The 19,395-nt window shown below is 36.0% G+C and overlaps 1 long non-coding RNA gene across 1 annotated transcript; it reads left to right on the top strand.

Moving 5' to 3' along the window:
- The first annotated feature begins 5,864 nt into the window (after positions 1-5,864).
- Positions 5,865-10,439, top strand: LOC130238155 (uncharacterized). Its single transcript, XR_008838607.1, has 3 exons — positions 5,865-5,891; positions 10,094-10,174; positions 10,273-10,439. It is a non-coding gene; the product is annotated as an uncharacterized LOC130238155 (long non-coding RNA).
- The last annotated feature ends 8,956 nt before the right edge of the window (positions 10,440-19,395 follow it).

The following is a 19,395-nucleotide window of genomic DNA, read 5'->3' as shown; positions in this document are numbered from 1 at the left end:
TCTGGAGAAAGTCTTATTTCATTATTTCGCCTGGATTAAAAATGCATTATTTTAAAACTGCTAAGGTCAATATACAGTTGAAGTCAGAATTATTAGCCCCCCTTTGAATTTATTTTTCTTTTTTAAATATTTCCCAAATGATGTTTAACAGAGCAAGGAAATTTTTTTACAGTATGTCTGATAATATTTTTTCTTCTGGAGAAAGTCTTATTTGTTTTATTTAGGCTTGAATAAAAGCAGTTTTCAATTTTTTTAAGAACATTTTAAGGTCAAAATTATTAGCCCCTTTACACTATTTTTTTCCCGATAGTCTACAGAACAAACCATCGTTATACAATAACTTGCCTAATTTCCCTAACCTGCCTAATTAACCTAGTTAAGCCTTTAAATGTCACTTTAAGCTGTATAGAAGTGTCTTCATTATTTACTGTCATCATGGCAAAGATAAAATAAATCAGTTATTTGAAATAAGTTATTAAAACTATTATGTTTAGAAATGTGCTGAAAAAAATCTTCTCTCTGTTAAACAGAAATTGGGGGGAAAAATAAATTCAGGGGGGTTAATAATTCTGACTTCAACTGTATTTAAGAATTATTACTTTTTTTTTTTGATTGGCTACAGAAAGAAAACACTGTTGTCTCATGACTTGCCTAATTAACCTCTTAGGGCTTTTAGGGTGTTTTTTTACATGCATTTTTTATTTCTCTTTGCTATTTGGGCTTATATAGAAAATGATGTCCATATATGTGGACTCGTGGGCCAAATTTACATAAAACACTTTTTTTCTGATTATTTTTAATGCATATTTAACATAGAATGTTTTTTTGAACTTGCTTTGACTATCAGAGAGTAAAAACATTTTTTCCCCCATTTTGGACAGTTAAATATAGTGTTTGGGACATTTCATATGCTGAAAAACAGCTGCAGGATGACACTGTATGTCTGTAACAAAATATAAAACATTCAAAGTATTTTAAATGGCCACTTAAGAGCTAAAATGTGCTGTCGACATATATGGACACTTAAGCCCTAGGAGGTTAACATTTATAGTTAACCTCATTATCATTGTTTAAATGAAACTTTAGGCCGAGTACTAGTATCTTGCAAATTAACTAGTAAAATATTGTGTACTGTCATCATAACAAAGGCAAATAGAACAAAAATTTTGTTGTTATGAAATTAGTTATTAAAACTGTTGTTGGAAAAAAAAAGTTGAAATATGAAACATTTACTGGAGGATAAATCATTTTGTGGTCTGTAGAAAACAATACTAATCTAATGGAACAACAATTTATCATGATGTAAGAAAATATCTGTATTGCAAATCATCTTGCTGATACAGATAATCAGTAATGCAACACAGTAGCACTGGATATCAAATGCAGATTATTTAGATCAGATTTCAGTCAGACTCGCAGTTTTAGATGTATAATCAGGTTTACCTGTCGGTAAATCAGCTTCTGTTTCTGTCTCTCATGATTCATCCATATGGAAACACATCAACAAACAATTCACAAAACCCTCTCAAGCATCTGAAAGGAAGTTTTGTAAACCCTTTGATGAGTATATGCCAACTATGAGGATATTTCATTTTATCCTCATTCTGTCCATGCTTGGTGCTTTTAGCTCTTCCTTGTTGATACCTGTGAGTAAAACTATACCTTATTCAGAGTTATTAGGATATCACTGAGTCAGATCTGTTCAGCAAATCCACTGATGCCGTTCACAGATATTACATATGTGATATTTTCTATGACAAATCAGCTTAACTACAGCGCGCTAATTTTCAAGAAACTTGTGCTATTATCATCTTATATTTATTTGAAAATGTGTGATGATCAAATCACTCAATAGAAAGAGCAAACAGATACAAATAACATAAAATTAAAGCAATTTTCTGTTCATTTTAATTCTGCATTACATTTCCTTTCATATTCTGGTATCCGAATTTAGCAACGCATGTGAAGAGAACTCATTACCTTAAAGAGGACCCCACAGTATCTAAATCTGATCATCTAACTTTTTTTTATCTTATTTGTGTCACCAGATCTTTACAGGAGGTCTTTCAAAACTAATGAATGTGAACAAAGACTATGAACCTGTTTTCCTCTATTGTTTCATTTCCTGAGCATTCAGCACACTTTTAAAACCCCTGAGTAATTGCAGAACTGTGGCTCAGTGGTTAGCACTGTCGCCTAACAGCAAGAAGGTTGCTGGTTCAAGTCCCGGCTGGGCCAGTTGTCATTTCTGTGTGAAGTTTGCAAGTTCTCCCCATGTTGGTGTGGGTTTCTTCCGGGTGCTCCGGTTTCCCCCACAGTCCAAACACATGCGCAATAGGTGTGTTACACAGCTGAAAGGGCTGTGTAACACATATGCTGGAATAGTTGGCGGTTCAATCCACTGTGGCAACCCCTGATGAATAAAGGGACTAAGTAGTTGTTACATTAAACATGGAGCTCAATATCTGTGAAATTTCTAACTAATCTGATCCGTTTCTGTTCAGTATCTGAAATCTTTCGTCCTTTTAATAAATAGCTAAATAAATTATATGAAAACTTGAAAGGACAAACAGCATATAATCTAAATGTATATCATTTTGAAAAGTGGTCGGCTCATACATCTGCAAGGATTATATTTAGTATTTTATTTTTAAACACAAGCATCAGCCACTAAGTTTTTCTGTTTGCCCAATGTCAAACATTTGCACAGATAAACACTCGATATTACAATATAGTGTGCAGATAGCATAGCATAGCTCATTTTAATGTCTCATTTATGATTTATTTTTAGCAGTGTTCTTTTTAACATTATTTAATGCAATAAAGTTAAAAGGTTTGCACTATACACACAAAAAAATGGTACAATGTTGTACCAAAGAAGGTACAAACCCTTGTCACTAGAGCAGTACCTTTTTATGGAACAGAAATATACCTTAAGACAAAGAAACAAATTTGTACCATTGCAGTTTGTACCTTTAAGGACATGATTTGTACCATGGAAAACCAAAATGTCCCTTTTATTTATAAACCTACAGATATTGTATCTTCATCAAAGGTACAAATCTGATCCATAAAGGTACCGCTACACTGAAAAAAGTGTTGCATGCAAAACTGTTGCAAACAATTTATTTGGGTTGAATTTAAACAAACTAATTAAATTGAGCAATGTTCAACTTAATTTGTTTGTTTAAATTCAGCCCAAATAAATTGTTTACAACCACTTAACGTAAAAAAAAATTGAGTAAATCCAAGGAATCATCTTTGAATATTTTTTTCAGTGTCGGTGACTAGACATTATGTTCCTTAACAGTGTCAAAAATGCTTACCAAACATTTATTTAAAATGCCTTAAATTGTTAGTTTAAAATACCTGTAGTTTTGTTTTGTTTAACTTAATAATTACTGTTCATGAGCTTTTTAAAACATTTTCTTTTAAATGCTGATTCATGTTTTAATATGGAAATTATTCATAAAATCACGTTTCTTTTCAGTAATATTCATTTTCATAGATATTGTAACAAAGTTGTTCAACACTTTTGTAAATTTTATATGGAAACAATTGTGTACCTTCATTTCAATTGTACCATAAAAGGTACAGAACAGTATCAAAGTAGGTGTTTTCTGTACCATATAAGGTATAACCTTATACCGCTGTGCCCTATAATTTTTACAAAGGTACAAAACTGTTCCTTAAGGAATATTATTTGTACCACTGTGTACCTTTTTCTGAGAGTGTAGAGTGAAATGTCTCAGTTTTTAAGATGTACTTATAATTGTTATATATAGTGTTTGTGTATGCATATTCATGACACAATTCAGTAATATGGGAGGTAATATGGGGAAAAAGACTAAATATTATGAGTGTATTGAAGTAGCTCAGATGATCACTCTTTATTTTAAAGTCCTATTCATGCTATTTACAAACCATTAACTAAAACGTTGAGCTCAATAAACTACAAATTAGCTGTTTATTAATAGTAATAAGGTAATGTAGAATAAGATCATAATTTATAAGTGTTAATAAACAAGTAATAACTTAACAATGTGCAGGCATTAAGCCAGTTGTTACTCTGTAAAAGATATATGACAAAAAGTCATGGCAACAGATGTTTTTTTTTTATGGTACTTTAATTTATTTTGATGACTTATTCAGGTTTCCACTTGATTTTTTTTTAATTATACTACTTTTAACCTAATATTTTTTGTCAATGTTTTTGATGTAAGTTGAAATAGCTAGAAAACTTTATTTGAGTCCACTAAAAAAATTAAAGAAGCAATATAGATATATTTTTGTAATAGTGGGAATTGTTAAACTTACTGTACTGTAGGTACTAATTCATCTACTGTAATCTGGCCCGTAGCCAGGGGGGGTTTGGGTGTTTCGAAAGACCCACCCCCCACTGACAAAAGTCTAGAATTTGTCCCATACATGAGCTCATTTGTCCTATTTTGACTGCTATGACATCATAAATAGTGAAAATAACCCATCAAAGAAGGCTTTAAGACCAAGCGGAATCCTCTGCTGGCTGTTGTTACTTCAGCTAATCAGTTTTGGCCAGTGCAAACAATTTTTTTTTTCATGAGTCCAACATCCAGATATTAAAGTACACATACAATCTGAGGAAAGTTGAGTCATCTTTCACTGCTGACCTACTGCATTGTTTTTAAATAGAGAAATTATAAGTAACTTTTAATCTAATCTATGGACCTTATTCATGAAACAAAAAGATGATCAATAAAAAGGTGTGAAGCACCCAAGGCGGTCCATATTAATGTTGATTTTAATCTAATCAGGTTATAGCTCTCTGTGATTTTTCAATGTAACTTTTTTGCAAGAGAGAAATCTCGAAAAATTGTGAAGCTCTACATTATTATTTTTTATTTATTTGTTTATTTTTTATTCAAATGGCCAAATTGTAACTGAGGAAAGTTGAATGTGCTGGCCAGATTGTTATTAGCCTAATAAATGAACATAAGCAACAGTTTTTAATAATAAAAAACTATTGAATCCTATTTAAAAAAAAAAAAGATAAATCATGATATAAATTAGTATTTTATAGTATGTTTTTTTTTCAAAATCTTTAAATAGAATCAGAAAGGCTCTTTCTGATTCTGATTCTGAAAAAATACATGTTTTCACATCAAAAAGTTTGGTTCTGATTACCATCTGACAAGCTATTTAAACAAAAAAGTGCTTAAAATGTCATTAAAATGCAGTATTTAAACCTCATAAGTAAATATACAGTACATTGAAGTGAATAACTGCAAAAAGGTAAATTTTTTAAAGAAAAAAGAACTCCCCTTTTCACCAGGCTGGCTACAGGTCTGCTTTAGAATCAACATAAACATTGAATTCAAGCTGTAAATATTATTTCATAGCACCTAAGTTTCAAAGTATTTTGAAACCATTTAAAAAATAAAACCAAAAGCATCTTTACTGGCAAACTGATTTCCATAACCATTGTTGTAGTGCTGGTTAGTCAGCAAACACTTTCCTGATCGGCATTTGACAGCTGATGTGGAAATCTTAAATGTGACATGTCAGATGACGCATGCAGTGTTTTGTTCATTTCATAACTGCATACTTTTCTTTTGACTACAAATCTGTAACAATGGCATAGCCGCAGGCATGCTGGTAGTATTTAAATTCTCAAAACCTAAAATAGTAAAATATATCTAGAATTATTTTAATTTAGAAATATATAAATAAAACTGGCACTGCTCAGACTGCAAGACTGTTCTGTATTATTAGTGATAATCATAGTCTGTAAACTGACAATAAATCTGGTGCATCCAGTTTTTCTTTCAGCGTGCTGAGATGATTTTAAAACCTGTAACACTTCCTGATCACCCACATTAGCTTGAAGAGCAGCTCAGAAGACTCTGACTGAGGTGAGTAAATCTCTATTTATTGATAAAATTAATGGTAAATCTTACTATTTGATGGTATATTCTCAAATTATACTATTTACTCCTTTGAATAGGATTAAAATAGAATAGATTGACAGTTATAAACTTATTTAATAAATTGAAATGTTAAAATATTGTCTTTATTGCAGGGCTACACACTATTATGCAATAAAACTATTGTTTAGCCTCTGTATAATCCAATGTGAATTATTCTGTTAACCACAAATGTTGTTTTAAAATCTATATATTCTATTTAGATATTTTGAAGATAAAGTCCTGTTATGCAAAGATGAATTTTCATTATTATTCTAGCATCACATAATCTTTCGCAGATCATTCTGATGGTCAAAGCATTTCTTATTAGTATCAATGTTTTTGTTTATCTATTTTTGACAAACCATAATAAAGGAGGAACCATAACATAGGATTAAGTCAGGAATTCTTCTTCTTATTATTATTATATTGTTATTATTATTATTATTATTATTATTATTATTATTATTATTATTATTATTATTATTATTATTATTATTATTAATAATAAATAAAATTCATAGAGAAATATAATGTATACATTTGTCTATGACACTAAATACTTTCACATAAAATACATAATTGCAATAGTATATATATATACTGGTGTAATATATGATTGTGGGTATACCTCATAATCAACCTTAAATTAAAATATATATATATTTAAAATGTAAATAATAATTTGATATTGAATATGAATTTATTAGATTATTTTAGAACGACCTGTAAATAAAGTCCAGTGAAAATTGATTTAATTATCTGATTTCTAATAATAGTTTAATTTTGTGCGAGCCCAAATCTGATCACATCTGAGCCAAATTTAAATGCTTTTTAAATACATCAAAGCTAGTTAAATCAATTGCAGGAAGTAAAATAAATATATGTGCAGTGTGTGTTCAAAGTTGACAGCAAAATTATTAGCTCTCCTGTGAGAATTCGTTTTCAAATATTTCCAAATAACATCTAACTTTAATTTTCCAAATAACATTTAACAGAATTGTTTTCAAATTATTTACTATTATATTTTTTCTTCTAGCGAAAGACATTTATTTTAGTTTGGCTGTGAAATAAAAAGTAAAAGCCTTTTATATACTTGCCTGGTTAACCTAGTTAATCTTTGAAGGTAGCCTATTATGCTTTTTTAATGTGTTGGTCAGTGTGCAGTGTATGTTTTGAAGTTACAAATCTTAAAGTCCACCACAAAGAGAGATATTTAGTTTGGAAAAAAAAAGGATTTTCAAGAACTACATACAACTACAAATGACCTAATGGACTACATGTGTAGTTTTCCATGGCCCAATCTTGTCTGTAAATTGGGATAAATTGTAAATGGTAATTGCTCACCGTGTCCATGTGTGTAAAGTTGAGAATACTCTTAATCAATATTCTGAATTACAATTAATTTTATTGTGAAATATTCGATATTCTGATTCTTAAATATGTGTAAGAACGCATATTTCATTGTTTACATATCTTTATAATGACCACATTAGTTGAGCCATGATGTCTTAGGGGCTGCACTGCATTAGAACTGCTGGATTTACAACACATAGATTAGAGGTGCTGGATTTACAACACGTACACTCATCAACTACTCACAAAACTCATGAAACTAAGTGTTTATTTAACTGGGCAATTAATAAAGGGAATTTTCTAGCTTCCTAAACAGTGTGTGTGTGTGTCTGTTGTGAATAAACAGCCTGATCTCACAAGGAAGCATAACTATTTTCAGAGTCATGGCACCAAACCTCATCCCTAAACCAAACCGTCATTGGAAGATAAGCAAATTGTTCTAAATTGTATGAATAAGATCATACAAATTCATGCACTAAATCAAAAAGTTAGGAATTGCCATGAGATGTCATTGGAATATCACACAAGGTCAGATTATGTGTAAAATGATCATCACTGCCGCCTCCATAAACACCCACGAGTATTTTACAAACCATAAATATTTTGATTAGTTGAACATAAGTGTAGTCAAAAGTCTGCTACCCAAAACCTATCTTACTGTGTATGTGGAAAGTATTCATAGTGTAGCGCTTCACTTTTTCCACATTTTTTTTATGTTACAGCCTTATTCCAAAATGGATTACATTCATTTCCTCAATATTCTTCACACAATACACCATAATGACAATGTGAAAAAAGATTTTTTGAAATTGTTGCAAATTTAATAAAAATAAAAAAGCTGAAAAATCACATGTACATCAGTATTCACAACCTTTGCCGTGAAGCTCTAAATTGAGCTCAGGTACATTCTGTTTCCACTAATCATTCCTGAGATGTTACAGCAGCTTAATTGGAGTTCACCTGTGGTAAATTCAGATGATTGGACATGATTTAAAAAGGCATACAACTGTCTATATAAGGTCCCAGGGTTGACAGTGCATGTCAAAGCACAAACCAATGATGAGGACAAAGGAGTTGTCCATAGACCTCAGAGACATGATTGTCTTGAGGCACAAGGCTGGGGAAGGTTACAGAAAACTTTTGCTGCTCTGAAAGTTCCAATGAGCACAGTGGCCTCCATCATCCATAAGTGGAAGATGTTTGCGACCACCGGGACTCTTTCTAGAGCTGGTCGGTCATCTAAGCTGAGTGATCGGGGAGAAGGACTTTAGTCAGGGAGGTGATCAATAAAGTGATGGTCAGTCTGTCTGAGCTCCAGCGTTCTTTTGTAGAGAGAGGAGAACCTTACAGAAGGACAACCATCTGTGCAGCAATCCACCAATCAGGCCTGTATGGTAGAGTGGCCAGACAGAAGCCACTCCCTGCCTGGAATTTGCCAAAAGGCAACTGAAGGACTCTCAGACCATAGGAAACAAAATTCTCAGCTCTGTTGAGACTAAAATTGAACTCTTTGGAGGGAATTCCAGACGTTACGTTTGGAGAAAACCAGGCAGCGCTTATCACCAGGCTAATACCATCCGTACAGTGAAGGATGTTTTTCAGCAGCAGGAACTGGAAGACTAGTCAGGATAGAGGGAAAGATGAATGCAGCAATGTACAGAGACAGCCTGAATGAAAACCTGCTTCGACCTCAGACTGGGGCGATAGTTCATCTTTCACCGCACAACGCCAAAATATCAATAGAGTGGCTTCACAACAACTCGGTGTGAATGTCCTTGAGTGGCCCAGCCAGAGCCCAGAGCTAAATCCTTTTGAACATCTCTGAAGAGATCTGAAAATGGCTAAACACTGTCACATCTCATCCAACCTGATAGAGCTTGAGAGGTACTGCAAAGAGGAATGGGCAAAAATTCCCAAAGACAGGTGTGCCAAGCTTGTGGCATCATATTTGCAACAATTTCAAAAACTTTTTTTTCACATTGTCATTATGGGGTATTGTGTGTAGAAGTTTGAGAAAAAAAAATGAATTTAATCCATTTTGGAATAAGGCTGTAACATAAAAAAAATGGAAAAAGTGAAGCGCTATATATACTTTCCGGATGAGCTGTATATCATTGAAAACACAGATAACAGACATCCCACCTCTCCCAGAGAAAGAGCTCAGCTGGAGCGAGAGAGTGTAATCAAAGTCCCTATTCTATAGTCTTTGGAATAACGTAACTTTTGCAATATAGCATGGATGCACGCAGATCACAGGTGTTCTCAGGAATCATGCTTCTGTAGCTGCTGATATGAGCCACCCTGAGGAGAGTTTTTATAAGGGGAAATTAGTTAAATAGGATCCCTTTAAATTGCACTTTAAGCTGAATACTGGTAAATAACTAGTGAAATATTTTATACTGTAACTAATATCTATTTTGTTTAAAATGTGTTGAAAACTATCTTCTCTCATTTAAACAGCACTTGGGAAATATTTTTCTAATATATAATAAAATTGTCTTCAACTGTATTCACACTGGCAAATGGTATGTACACACACCTCACAGATAAACATCTCCTTTAATGACAGTGTGCAAACATGCTTACGTGTGTATGCTGCCTCCTGGTGCATATCACTGACATCACAGCTGATGTAAAATAGGGATCGGTGAGCCGAATATGATCAGATACAAAAATGTACGATTGTCATCCTTGAGATTGGCTGGAGACATCTCTAAATGTATTAAAGACTAGAATGATGTTGTTTTAAAAATTGCAATAATGCATGATGCTGTTATAATGCTCTCTGATTACAGAAGGACTTTCATGTTCTGGTTTTATCTCTGACTTCATCATGAGGCTGTCTCTGCTGCTGTTCATATCAGTCCTGGCACTCAGTAAGGTTTTGTTCCTGTTTAATTTTGAAGTTAATATGACAAAGACGATGAAAATAACATTTCTGAATTTTGATTTTCTTTATTTAATAATCTTGCAGGTTCTTCAAAAGCCCAGGCCCAAACAACAACTGAACAAACAACATTTCTATCGACAACAACACCTGAGACGACAACAACATCTGGGACAGCGACAACTACTGAGACTACAACAACATCTGCAGCGACAACTACACCTGAGATGACAACAACATCTCAGGTGAACCCAACATCTGCACTGACAACAGCAACTCCTGAGACAACAACATCTGTATTGACCTCAACATCTGCAGTTATAACAACTCCTGAGACAACAACATCTTTAGTGACCCCAACATCTGAGACAACAACATCTGTAGTGACCCTAACAACTGAGACAACAACAACATCTGCAGTTACAACAACATCTGATACTACAACAACATCTGTAGTGACCCCAACAACTGAGACAACAACAACATCTGCAGTGACAACAACTCCTGAGACGACAACAACAACATCTGTAGTGACCCCAACAACTGAGACAACAACAACATCTGCAGTGACAACAACTCCTGAGACAACAACAACATCTGTAGTGACCCCAACAACTGAGACAACAACAACATCTGCAGTGACAACAACTCCTGAGACAACAACAACATCTGTAGTGACCGCAACAACTGAGACAACAACAACATCTGCAGGGACAACAACAACTCCTGAGACAACAACAACATCTGCAGGGACAACAACAACAACATCTGCAGGGACAACAACAACTCCTGAGACAACAACAACATCTGTGGTGACCTCAACATCTGAAACAACATCAACATCTGTAGTGACCCCAACAACTGAGAGAGCAACAACATCTGCAGGGACAACAACAACATCTGCAGTGACAACAACATCTGCACTGACAACAACTCCTGGGACAACAACATTTGTAGTGACCCCAACAACTGAGACAACAACAACATCTGCAGGCACAACAACAACTCCTGAGACAACAACAACATCTGTAGTGACAACAACATCTGCACTGACAACAACTCCTGGGACAACAACATTTGTAGTGACCCCAACAACTGAGACAACAACAACATCTGCAGGCACAACAACAACTCCTGAGACAACAACAACATCTGTAGTGACAACAACATCTGCACTGACAACAACTCCTGGGACAACAACATTTTTAGTGACCCCAACAACTGAGACAACAACAACATCTGCAGGGACAACAACAACATCTGCAGGGACAACAACAACTCCTGAGACAACAACAACATCTGCAGTGACAACAACATCTGCACTGACAACAACTCCTGGGACAACAACATTTGTAGTGACCCCAACAACTGAGACAACAACAACATCTGCAGGGACAACAACAACTCCAGAGACAACAACAACATCTGCAGTGACAACAACATCTGCACTGACAACAACTCCTGGGACAACAACATTTGTAGTGACCCCAACAACTGAGACAACAACAACATCTGCAGGGACAACAACAACTCCAGAGACAACAACAACATCTGTAGTGACCCCAACATCTGAGACAACAACAACATCTGCAGGGACAACAACAACAACTCCTGAGACAACAACAACATCTGTAGTGACTCCAACATCTGAGACAACAACAACATCTGCAGGGACAACAACGACTCCTGAGACAACAACAACAACATCTGTAGTGACCCCAACATCTGCAGTGACAACAACTCCTGAGACAACAACAACATCTGTAGTGACCCCAACAACTGAGACAACAACATCATCTGCAGGGACAACAACAACATCTGTAGCGACCCCAACATCTGCAGTGACAACAACTCCTGAGACAACAACAACATCTGTAGTGACCCCAACATCTGAGACAACAACAACATCTGCAGGGACAACAACAACTCCTGAGACACCACCAACATCTGTAGTGACTCCAACATCTGCAGTGACAACAACTCCTGAGACAACAACAACAACACCTGAGACAACAACAACATCTGCAGTGACAACAACACCTGAGACACCAACAACAACATCTGCAGTGACAACAACACATGAGACAACGACAACATCTCCAGTGACAACATCAACACCTGCATTGACAACCGCAACTCCTGAGACAACAACATCTGTAGTGACCCCAACATCTGAGACAACAACAACATCTGCAGGGACAACAACAACATCTGTAGTGACTCCAACATCTGAGACAACAACAACATCTGCAGGGACAACAACAACTACTGAGACAACAACAACATCTGTAGTGACCCCAACATCCACATTGACAACAACAACTCCTGAGACAACAACTACTGTAGTGACCTCAACATCTGCAGTGACAACAGCTCCTGAGACAACAGCAACATCTGTAGTGACCCCAACATCTGCAGGGACAACAACAACTCCTGAGACAACAACAACATCTGTAGTGACCCCAACATCTGCTGCAACAACAACAACAACAACATCTGGGGTGACCCCAACATCTGCAGGGACAACAACCTCTACAGGGACAACAACCACTCCTGAGACAACAACAACATCTGTAGTGACCCCAACATCTGCAGTGACAGCAACAACAACAACTCCTGAGACAACAGCAACATCTGCAGTGACAACAACACCTGAGACAACAACACCAACATCTGCATTGACAACAACAACGCATGGGACAACTACAACATCTGCAGTGACAACAACATCTGAGGCAACAACACATGAAACAACAACAACATCTGCAGCGACAACAACACTTGAGACACCAACAACAACATCTGCAGCGATAACAACACATGAGACAACGACAACATCTCCAGTGACAACATCAACACCTGCAGTGACAACCGCAACTCCTGAGACAACAACACCTGTAGTGACCCCAGCACCTGCAGTGACAACAACATCTGAGGCAACATCTGCAGTGACAACAACAACATCTGTAGTGACCCCAACATCTGCTGTGACAACAACATCTGTAGTGACCCCAACATCTGCATTGACAACAACAACTCCTGAGACAACAACTACTGTAGTGACCTCAACATCTGCAGTGACAACAGCTCCTGAGACAACAATAACATCTGTAGTGACCCCAACATCTGCAGGGACAACAACAACTGAGACAACAACAACATCTGTAGTGACCCCAACATCTGCAACAACAACAACATCTGGGGTGACCCCAACATCTGCAATGACAACAACCTCTGCATGGACAACAACAACTCCTGAGACAACAACAACATCTGCAGTGACAACAACAACACTGGAGACAGCAACAACATCTGTAGTGACAGCAACAACACCTGAGACAACAACATCTTTAGTGACCCCAACATCTGCAGTGACAACAACAACACCTGAGACAACAACAACATCTGCAGTGACAGCAACATCTGCAGTGACAACAACACCTGAGACAACAACACAAACACCTACAGTGACAACAACACCTGAGACAACTACGACATCTGCAGTGACAACAACATCTGAGGCAACAACAACATCTGCAATGACAACAACACCTGAGACACCAACTACAACATCTGCAGTGGCAACAACATCTGAGGCAACAACACATGAGACAACGACAACATCTGCAGTCACGACAACACTTGAGACAACAACACCAACATCTGCAGTGACAACAACATCTGCGACAGAATCAACATCTGCAGTGACAACAACACCTGAGACATCTACAACATCTACAGTGATGACATTACTCGAGACAACACCACCAACATCTGCAGTGACCACAACAACACATGAGACAACGATAATATCTGCGGCGACAACAACACCTGGAACATCAACATCTACAGTGACAACACCTGAGACAACAACAACAGCATCGGCAGTGACAATACCAACATTTGCAGTGACCACAACAACACGTGAGACAACGATAATATCTGCCGCAGCATCAACACTGGAGACAACAACATCTGCAGTATCAACAGTAACATCTGAGACATCTGCAATGGTGACGACAACATCTGTAGTAACAACATCGCCTGAGACAACAGCAACATCTGCAGTGATAACACCTGATACTGCAACAACATTTCCAGTAATAACACCTGAGTCTACAACAATATCTGCGATGATCACAACAGAAACAACACTGCAATCTGCAGTGACAACACCTGAGACAGCAACAACACATGCATTATCATCAGCATTTGCACTGCCATCATCACCTGCTATAATGACAACAGCTGCAGCACTGCAACAATCAACAGTTGTGGCATCCACAGCAACTTCTGAAACACCTGCAGTAACGACATCAACATCTGCAACACCTTCAACAGCAACATCTACAACAACATCAACATCTGCAATACCTACAACAGCAACACCTGCAACAACAACAACAACAACAACAACCTCAACATCTACAATACCTACAACAGCAACACCTACAACAGCAACACCTGCAACAACAACAACCTCAACATCTACAATACCTACAACAGCAACACCTACAACACCTACAACAACAATATCTACAATACCTACAACAGAAACACCTACAACAACATCAACACCTACAACAGCAACACCTGCAACAACAACAACAACGTCAACATCTACAATACCTACAACAGCAACACCTACAACAACATCAACACCTACAACAGCAACACCTGCAACAACAACAACAACCTCAACATCTACAATACCTACAACAGCAACACCTACAACAACAACATCTACAATACCTACAACAGCAACACCTACAACAACATCAACACCTACAACAGCAACACCTGCAACAACAACAACCTCAACATCTACAATACCTACAACAGCAACACCTACAACACCTACAACAACATCAACATCTACAACAGCAACACCTACAACAACATCAACACCTACAACAGCAACACCTGCAACAACAACAACCTCAACATCTACAATACCTACAACAGCAACACCTACAACACCTACAACAACATCAACATCTACAATACCTACAACAGCAACACCTACAACACCTACAACAACATCAACATCTACAATACCTACAACAGCAACACCTACAACACCTACATCAACATCAACATCTACAATACCTACAACAGCAACACCTACAACACCTACAACAACATCAACATCTACAATACCTACAACAGCAACACCTACAACACCTACAACAACATCAACATCTACAATACCTACAACAGCAACACCTACAACACCTACAACAACATCAACATCTACAATACCTACAACAGCAACACCTACAACACCTACAACAACATCAACATCTACAATACCTACAACAGCAACACCTACAACACCTACAACAACATCAACATCTACAATACCTACAACAGCAACACCTACAACAACATCAACAACAGCAACACCTGCTAGAACAACAACAACAACCTCAACATCTACAATACCTACAACAGCAACACCTACAACACCTACAACAACATCAACATCTACAATACCTACAACAGCAACACCTACAACACCTACAACAACATCAACAACAACAACACCTGCAACAACACCAGCACCAACAACATTGATAGGTAATTATGAAGCATTTGAATTAGAACTAGATGTGTGTGAATCAAACAGCTACATCAACTTAAATCAAAGCATACCGTCTCTTGCACACTGCCTTTTACCTTCTGCCTCTGACTAGGATTAGAAATTACAGCAAGTCATGACTGTTGCTCTATTGCAGTGTTTCTTAACCACAATTCTAGAGGACCACCAGCACTGCATGTTTTGGATATCTCCTTTGTCTGTCACACCAATTACAGGTCTTTCAGTTTCTGCTTATGAACTGATGATATGAATCAGGTGTGTTTAGTTAAGGAGACATGGTAAATGTGCAGAACTGGTGCTCTTCCATAAAGGTGGTTGAGAAACACTGCTCTGATGCAATCAGCCAATGCAATCAAGTGGCTCCAAACTTTTGGGTTTCTTCATTCTAATGAACACAAAAGACGATATCTTTGAGGAAAGCCATAGTAGGAAAAACAAATACTATGGAAGTTAATGGTTAAAGATTTCCAACATTTTTCAAAACATCTTCTTTTGTAATAAATCGGTGTTTCCCACACAGTCAAAAGATGTGCTGTATTTGTGTATTGAATACAGTAACTTGGCTGTAGTGTGTGAATGGGAGAGTGTGTGCATGTGTGCGTTATTCCCAGTGCTGAGTTGCAGCTGAAAGAGCATCCGCCGATAAAACATATGACAGAATGTTGTAATTGGCGGTTCATTCTGCTGTGGCAACACCTGATAAAACAGGGACTAAGCCAAATCAACAGAGAGTGAATGAGTGAGTGAGAGCCCATTAAAGAAACTCAGACAGAATAAAGAAACTCATAAAGGTTTGGTAATTTTGAGGTAATAATAAGGTCATTTTTTGTTTTTGAATTATCTAACCCTTTAAAGCAGGGCTGTCCAAACTCGGTCCTGGAGGGCCGGTGTCCTGCAGATTTTAGTTCCAACCCCAATTAAACACACCTGAACCAGCTAATTAAGCTCTTTCTATGTATACTAGAAACTTTCAGGGAGGTGTGTTGAAGGAAGTTGGAGCTAAACTACGCAGGACATTGGCCCTCAAGGACAGAGTTTGGACACCCCTGCTTTAACGTGATAATTCACCCAAAAATAAAAATGACCTCATCATTTACTCACCTCTATCTGGTTTTAAATCTTTGAGTTATTTTTTTTTTATCTGTTGAAAACAAAAGAAGACATTTTGTGGAACGCCGAGTAGGAAAAACAACATGGTTACAGGTTTCCAACATTTTTCAAAATATCCTCTTTTGTGTTAAATAGATGTTCGCCCTGTGTCTGCATTGGTTTCCCCCACAGTCAAAAGACATGGTGTATTTGTGAAATGAATAAACTAAAATGGCTGTAGTGTGTGAATGGGAGCGATTGTGTGTGTTTGTCCAGTGCTGAGCTGCGGCTGGAAGGGCATCCGCTGAAAAAACCTATGACAGAATGTTGTAATTGTCAGTTCATTCTGCTGAGGCAACTTCTGATAAAAACGGGACTAAGTCAAAGTGAGAGAAATGTATTTATTATTTATTTATTATTTGGGACCCAACAACTTCTTTAATATGAAAAAAAATATATATATGGAAGTAAATTAGCAATAGTGTGAAGTATGCATTTAACAATTCTGACAATCTACGACTTGCCATCAAATGCGGGGATTTTTGCTGAAATTTTTATTTTAAATTTAATTTTAATTAATTAATCAGCTATTTAATTCTTTTTAACACTCCTAATTGTTTTAAACATTTTATAAATTTTCCTCATTACCACATTTAGTGAATTTTGATCCTTCAGCTTAGTCCCTTATTTATCAGGGGTCGCCACAGCAGAATGAACCTCCAACTTATCCAGCATAAGTTTTACACAGCTGATGCCTTTCCAGCTGGAACCCATCAATGGGAAACACCCATATACTCTCACATTTACCCACACACTCATACACTACGGCCAATTTAGTTTATTCAATTAATCTATAGCGCATGTCTTCGGACTGTGGGGGAAACCGGAGCAACCGGAGGAAAGTCAGTTTAACATAATATAAATTCAATGGACTCATGTGGTTAATTTGATTCAGCTTGAAAATTTAAGGCAACCAGGATTTTTCTTTTACAGTGTACGTAGTGCTAATAACTTCAAATGTAAAGTAGGTTTGTATTCAAAGATGTTTGTATTTGTTTTTGTTTCAGAATCCACCGCAATCATTATAGGTAAAAATACTGACACACCTATAAATACATATTAAACCCCAAACATTAATTTAAATAGCTCTGACGTGCTTTCATGAGGAATTAATGATCTTTGTATTTGTCTTTTCTAGTCCCTACAGCCATCGTAGTCACATCAGGTAATAATGCTGCTAGTGATAAATCTATTTTCAATATTCAAATGAGTTAACTGTGTTTGCGTGTGTGTTCGTTATTTTGAAAACCACCACAGTCTGGGATTTTAACAGCAAAAAGATATGTAAACCTAAAGTTGGTGTGGTATATTTCTATAATTATACTGTATTTAATTATTAATATTACAAAATCATAATATAAAACGTGTGATTAATGAAATGACCAAAGAAAAAAATGTTTATATATATATATATATATATATATATATATATATATATATATATATATATATATATATATATATATACAGTTTTTTTTTCTTTTTTAAATATTTCCCAAATGATGTTTAACAGAGCAAGGAAATTTTCACAGTATGTCTGATAATATTTTTTCTTCTGGAGAAAGTCTTATTTGTTTTTATTTCGGCTAAAATAAAAGCAGTTTTTAATATTTTAAAACCATTTTAAGGACAAAATTATTAGCCCTTTTAAGCTATATATTTTCCCGATAGTACAGAACAAACCATCGTTATACAATAACTTACCTAATTACCCTAACCTGCCTAGTTAACCTAATTAACTCCGTTTAGCCTTTAAATGTCACTTTAAGCTGTATAGAAGTGTCTCGAAAAATATCTAGTCAAATATTATTTACTGTCATCATGGCAAAGATAAAATAAATCAGTTATTAGAGATGAGTTATTAAAACTATTATGCTTAGAAACGTGTTCAAAAAAATCTTCTCTCTGTTAAACAGAAATTGGGGGAAATAATAAACAGCGGGGGTAATACCATGGGGGGTTAATAATTCTGACTTAAACTGTATATAAACATTTAAATAAAAAAAATGTTTTGTTAATTTACCCTAATGCAAACTAAACTGATTAATCATTTCAATCTTTTTTTAACAGCTAATGCACAGATGCCTTTGAGAGGTACGTAAACATTCCTGTTTCCCATTAGAAATCTTCTGATCTTATGTACAGTATGATTGTGTGATTCAGCAACTAATGTTCAATGTTTGTTTCCCTTTAGTGGTTGGACTTAAAGTGAGGTTTACTTCAAATACAGATCTAAATGATACAATTTTCTCGTCAGTTTTAGAGCAAGTAAGTCAGCAACACATGCAGCACTGCAGTTCATACACACTACAGTGCCATCAGAGAGCTAAAGTTTGATCTGTTTTTTCATCTTATTCCAGGTGAAAAACCAGCTGGTCTCTTATGGTCTTCCAGGCAACACACTGGTGAAATCAAGAGGCTTGCAAAAGATAAATACTTACTAATTATTAATAATTTAA

The sequence above is a fragment of the Danio aesculapii genome, chromosome 12 (assembly GCF_903798145.1).
Source record: "Danio aesculapii chromosome 12, fDanAes4.1, whole genome shotgun sequence".
Classification (NCBI taxonomy): Eukaryota; Metazoa; Chordata; class Actinopteri; order Cypriniformes; family Danionidae; genus Danio; species Danio aesculapii.
Note: the sequence above shows the minus strand (reverse complement) of the source record. Positions and strands in the feature narration are given on the sequence as shown.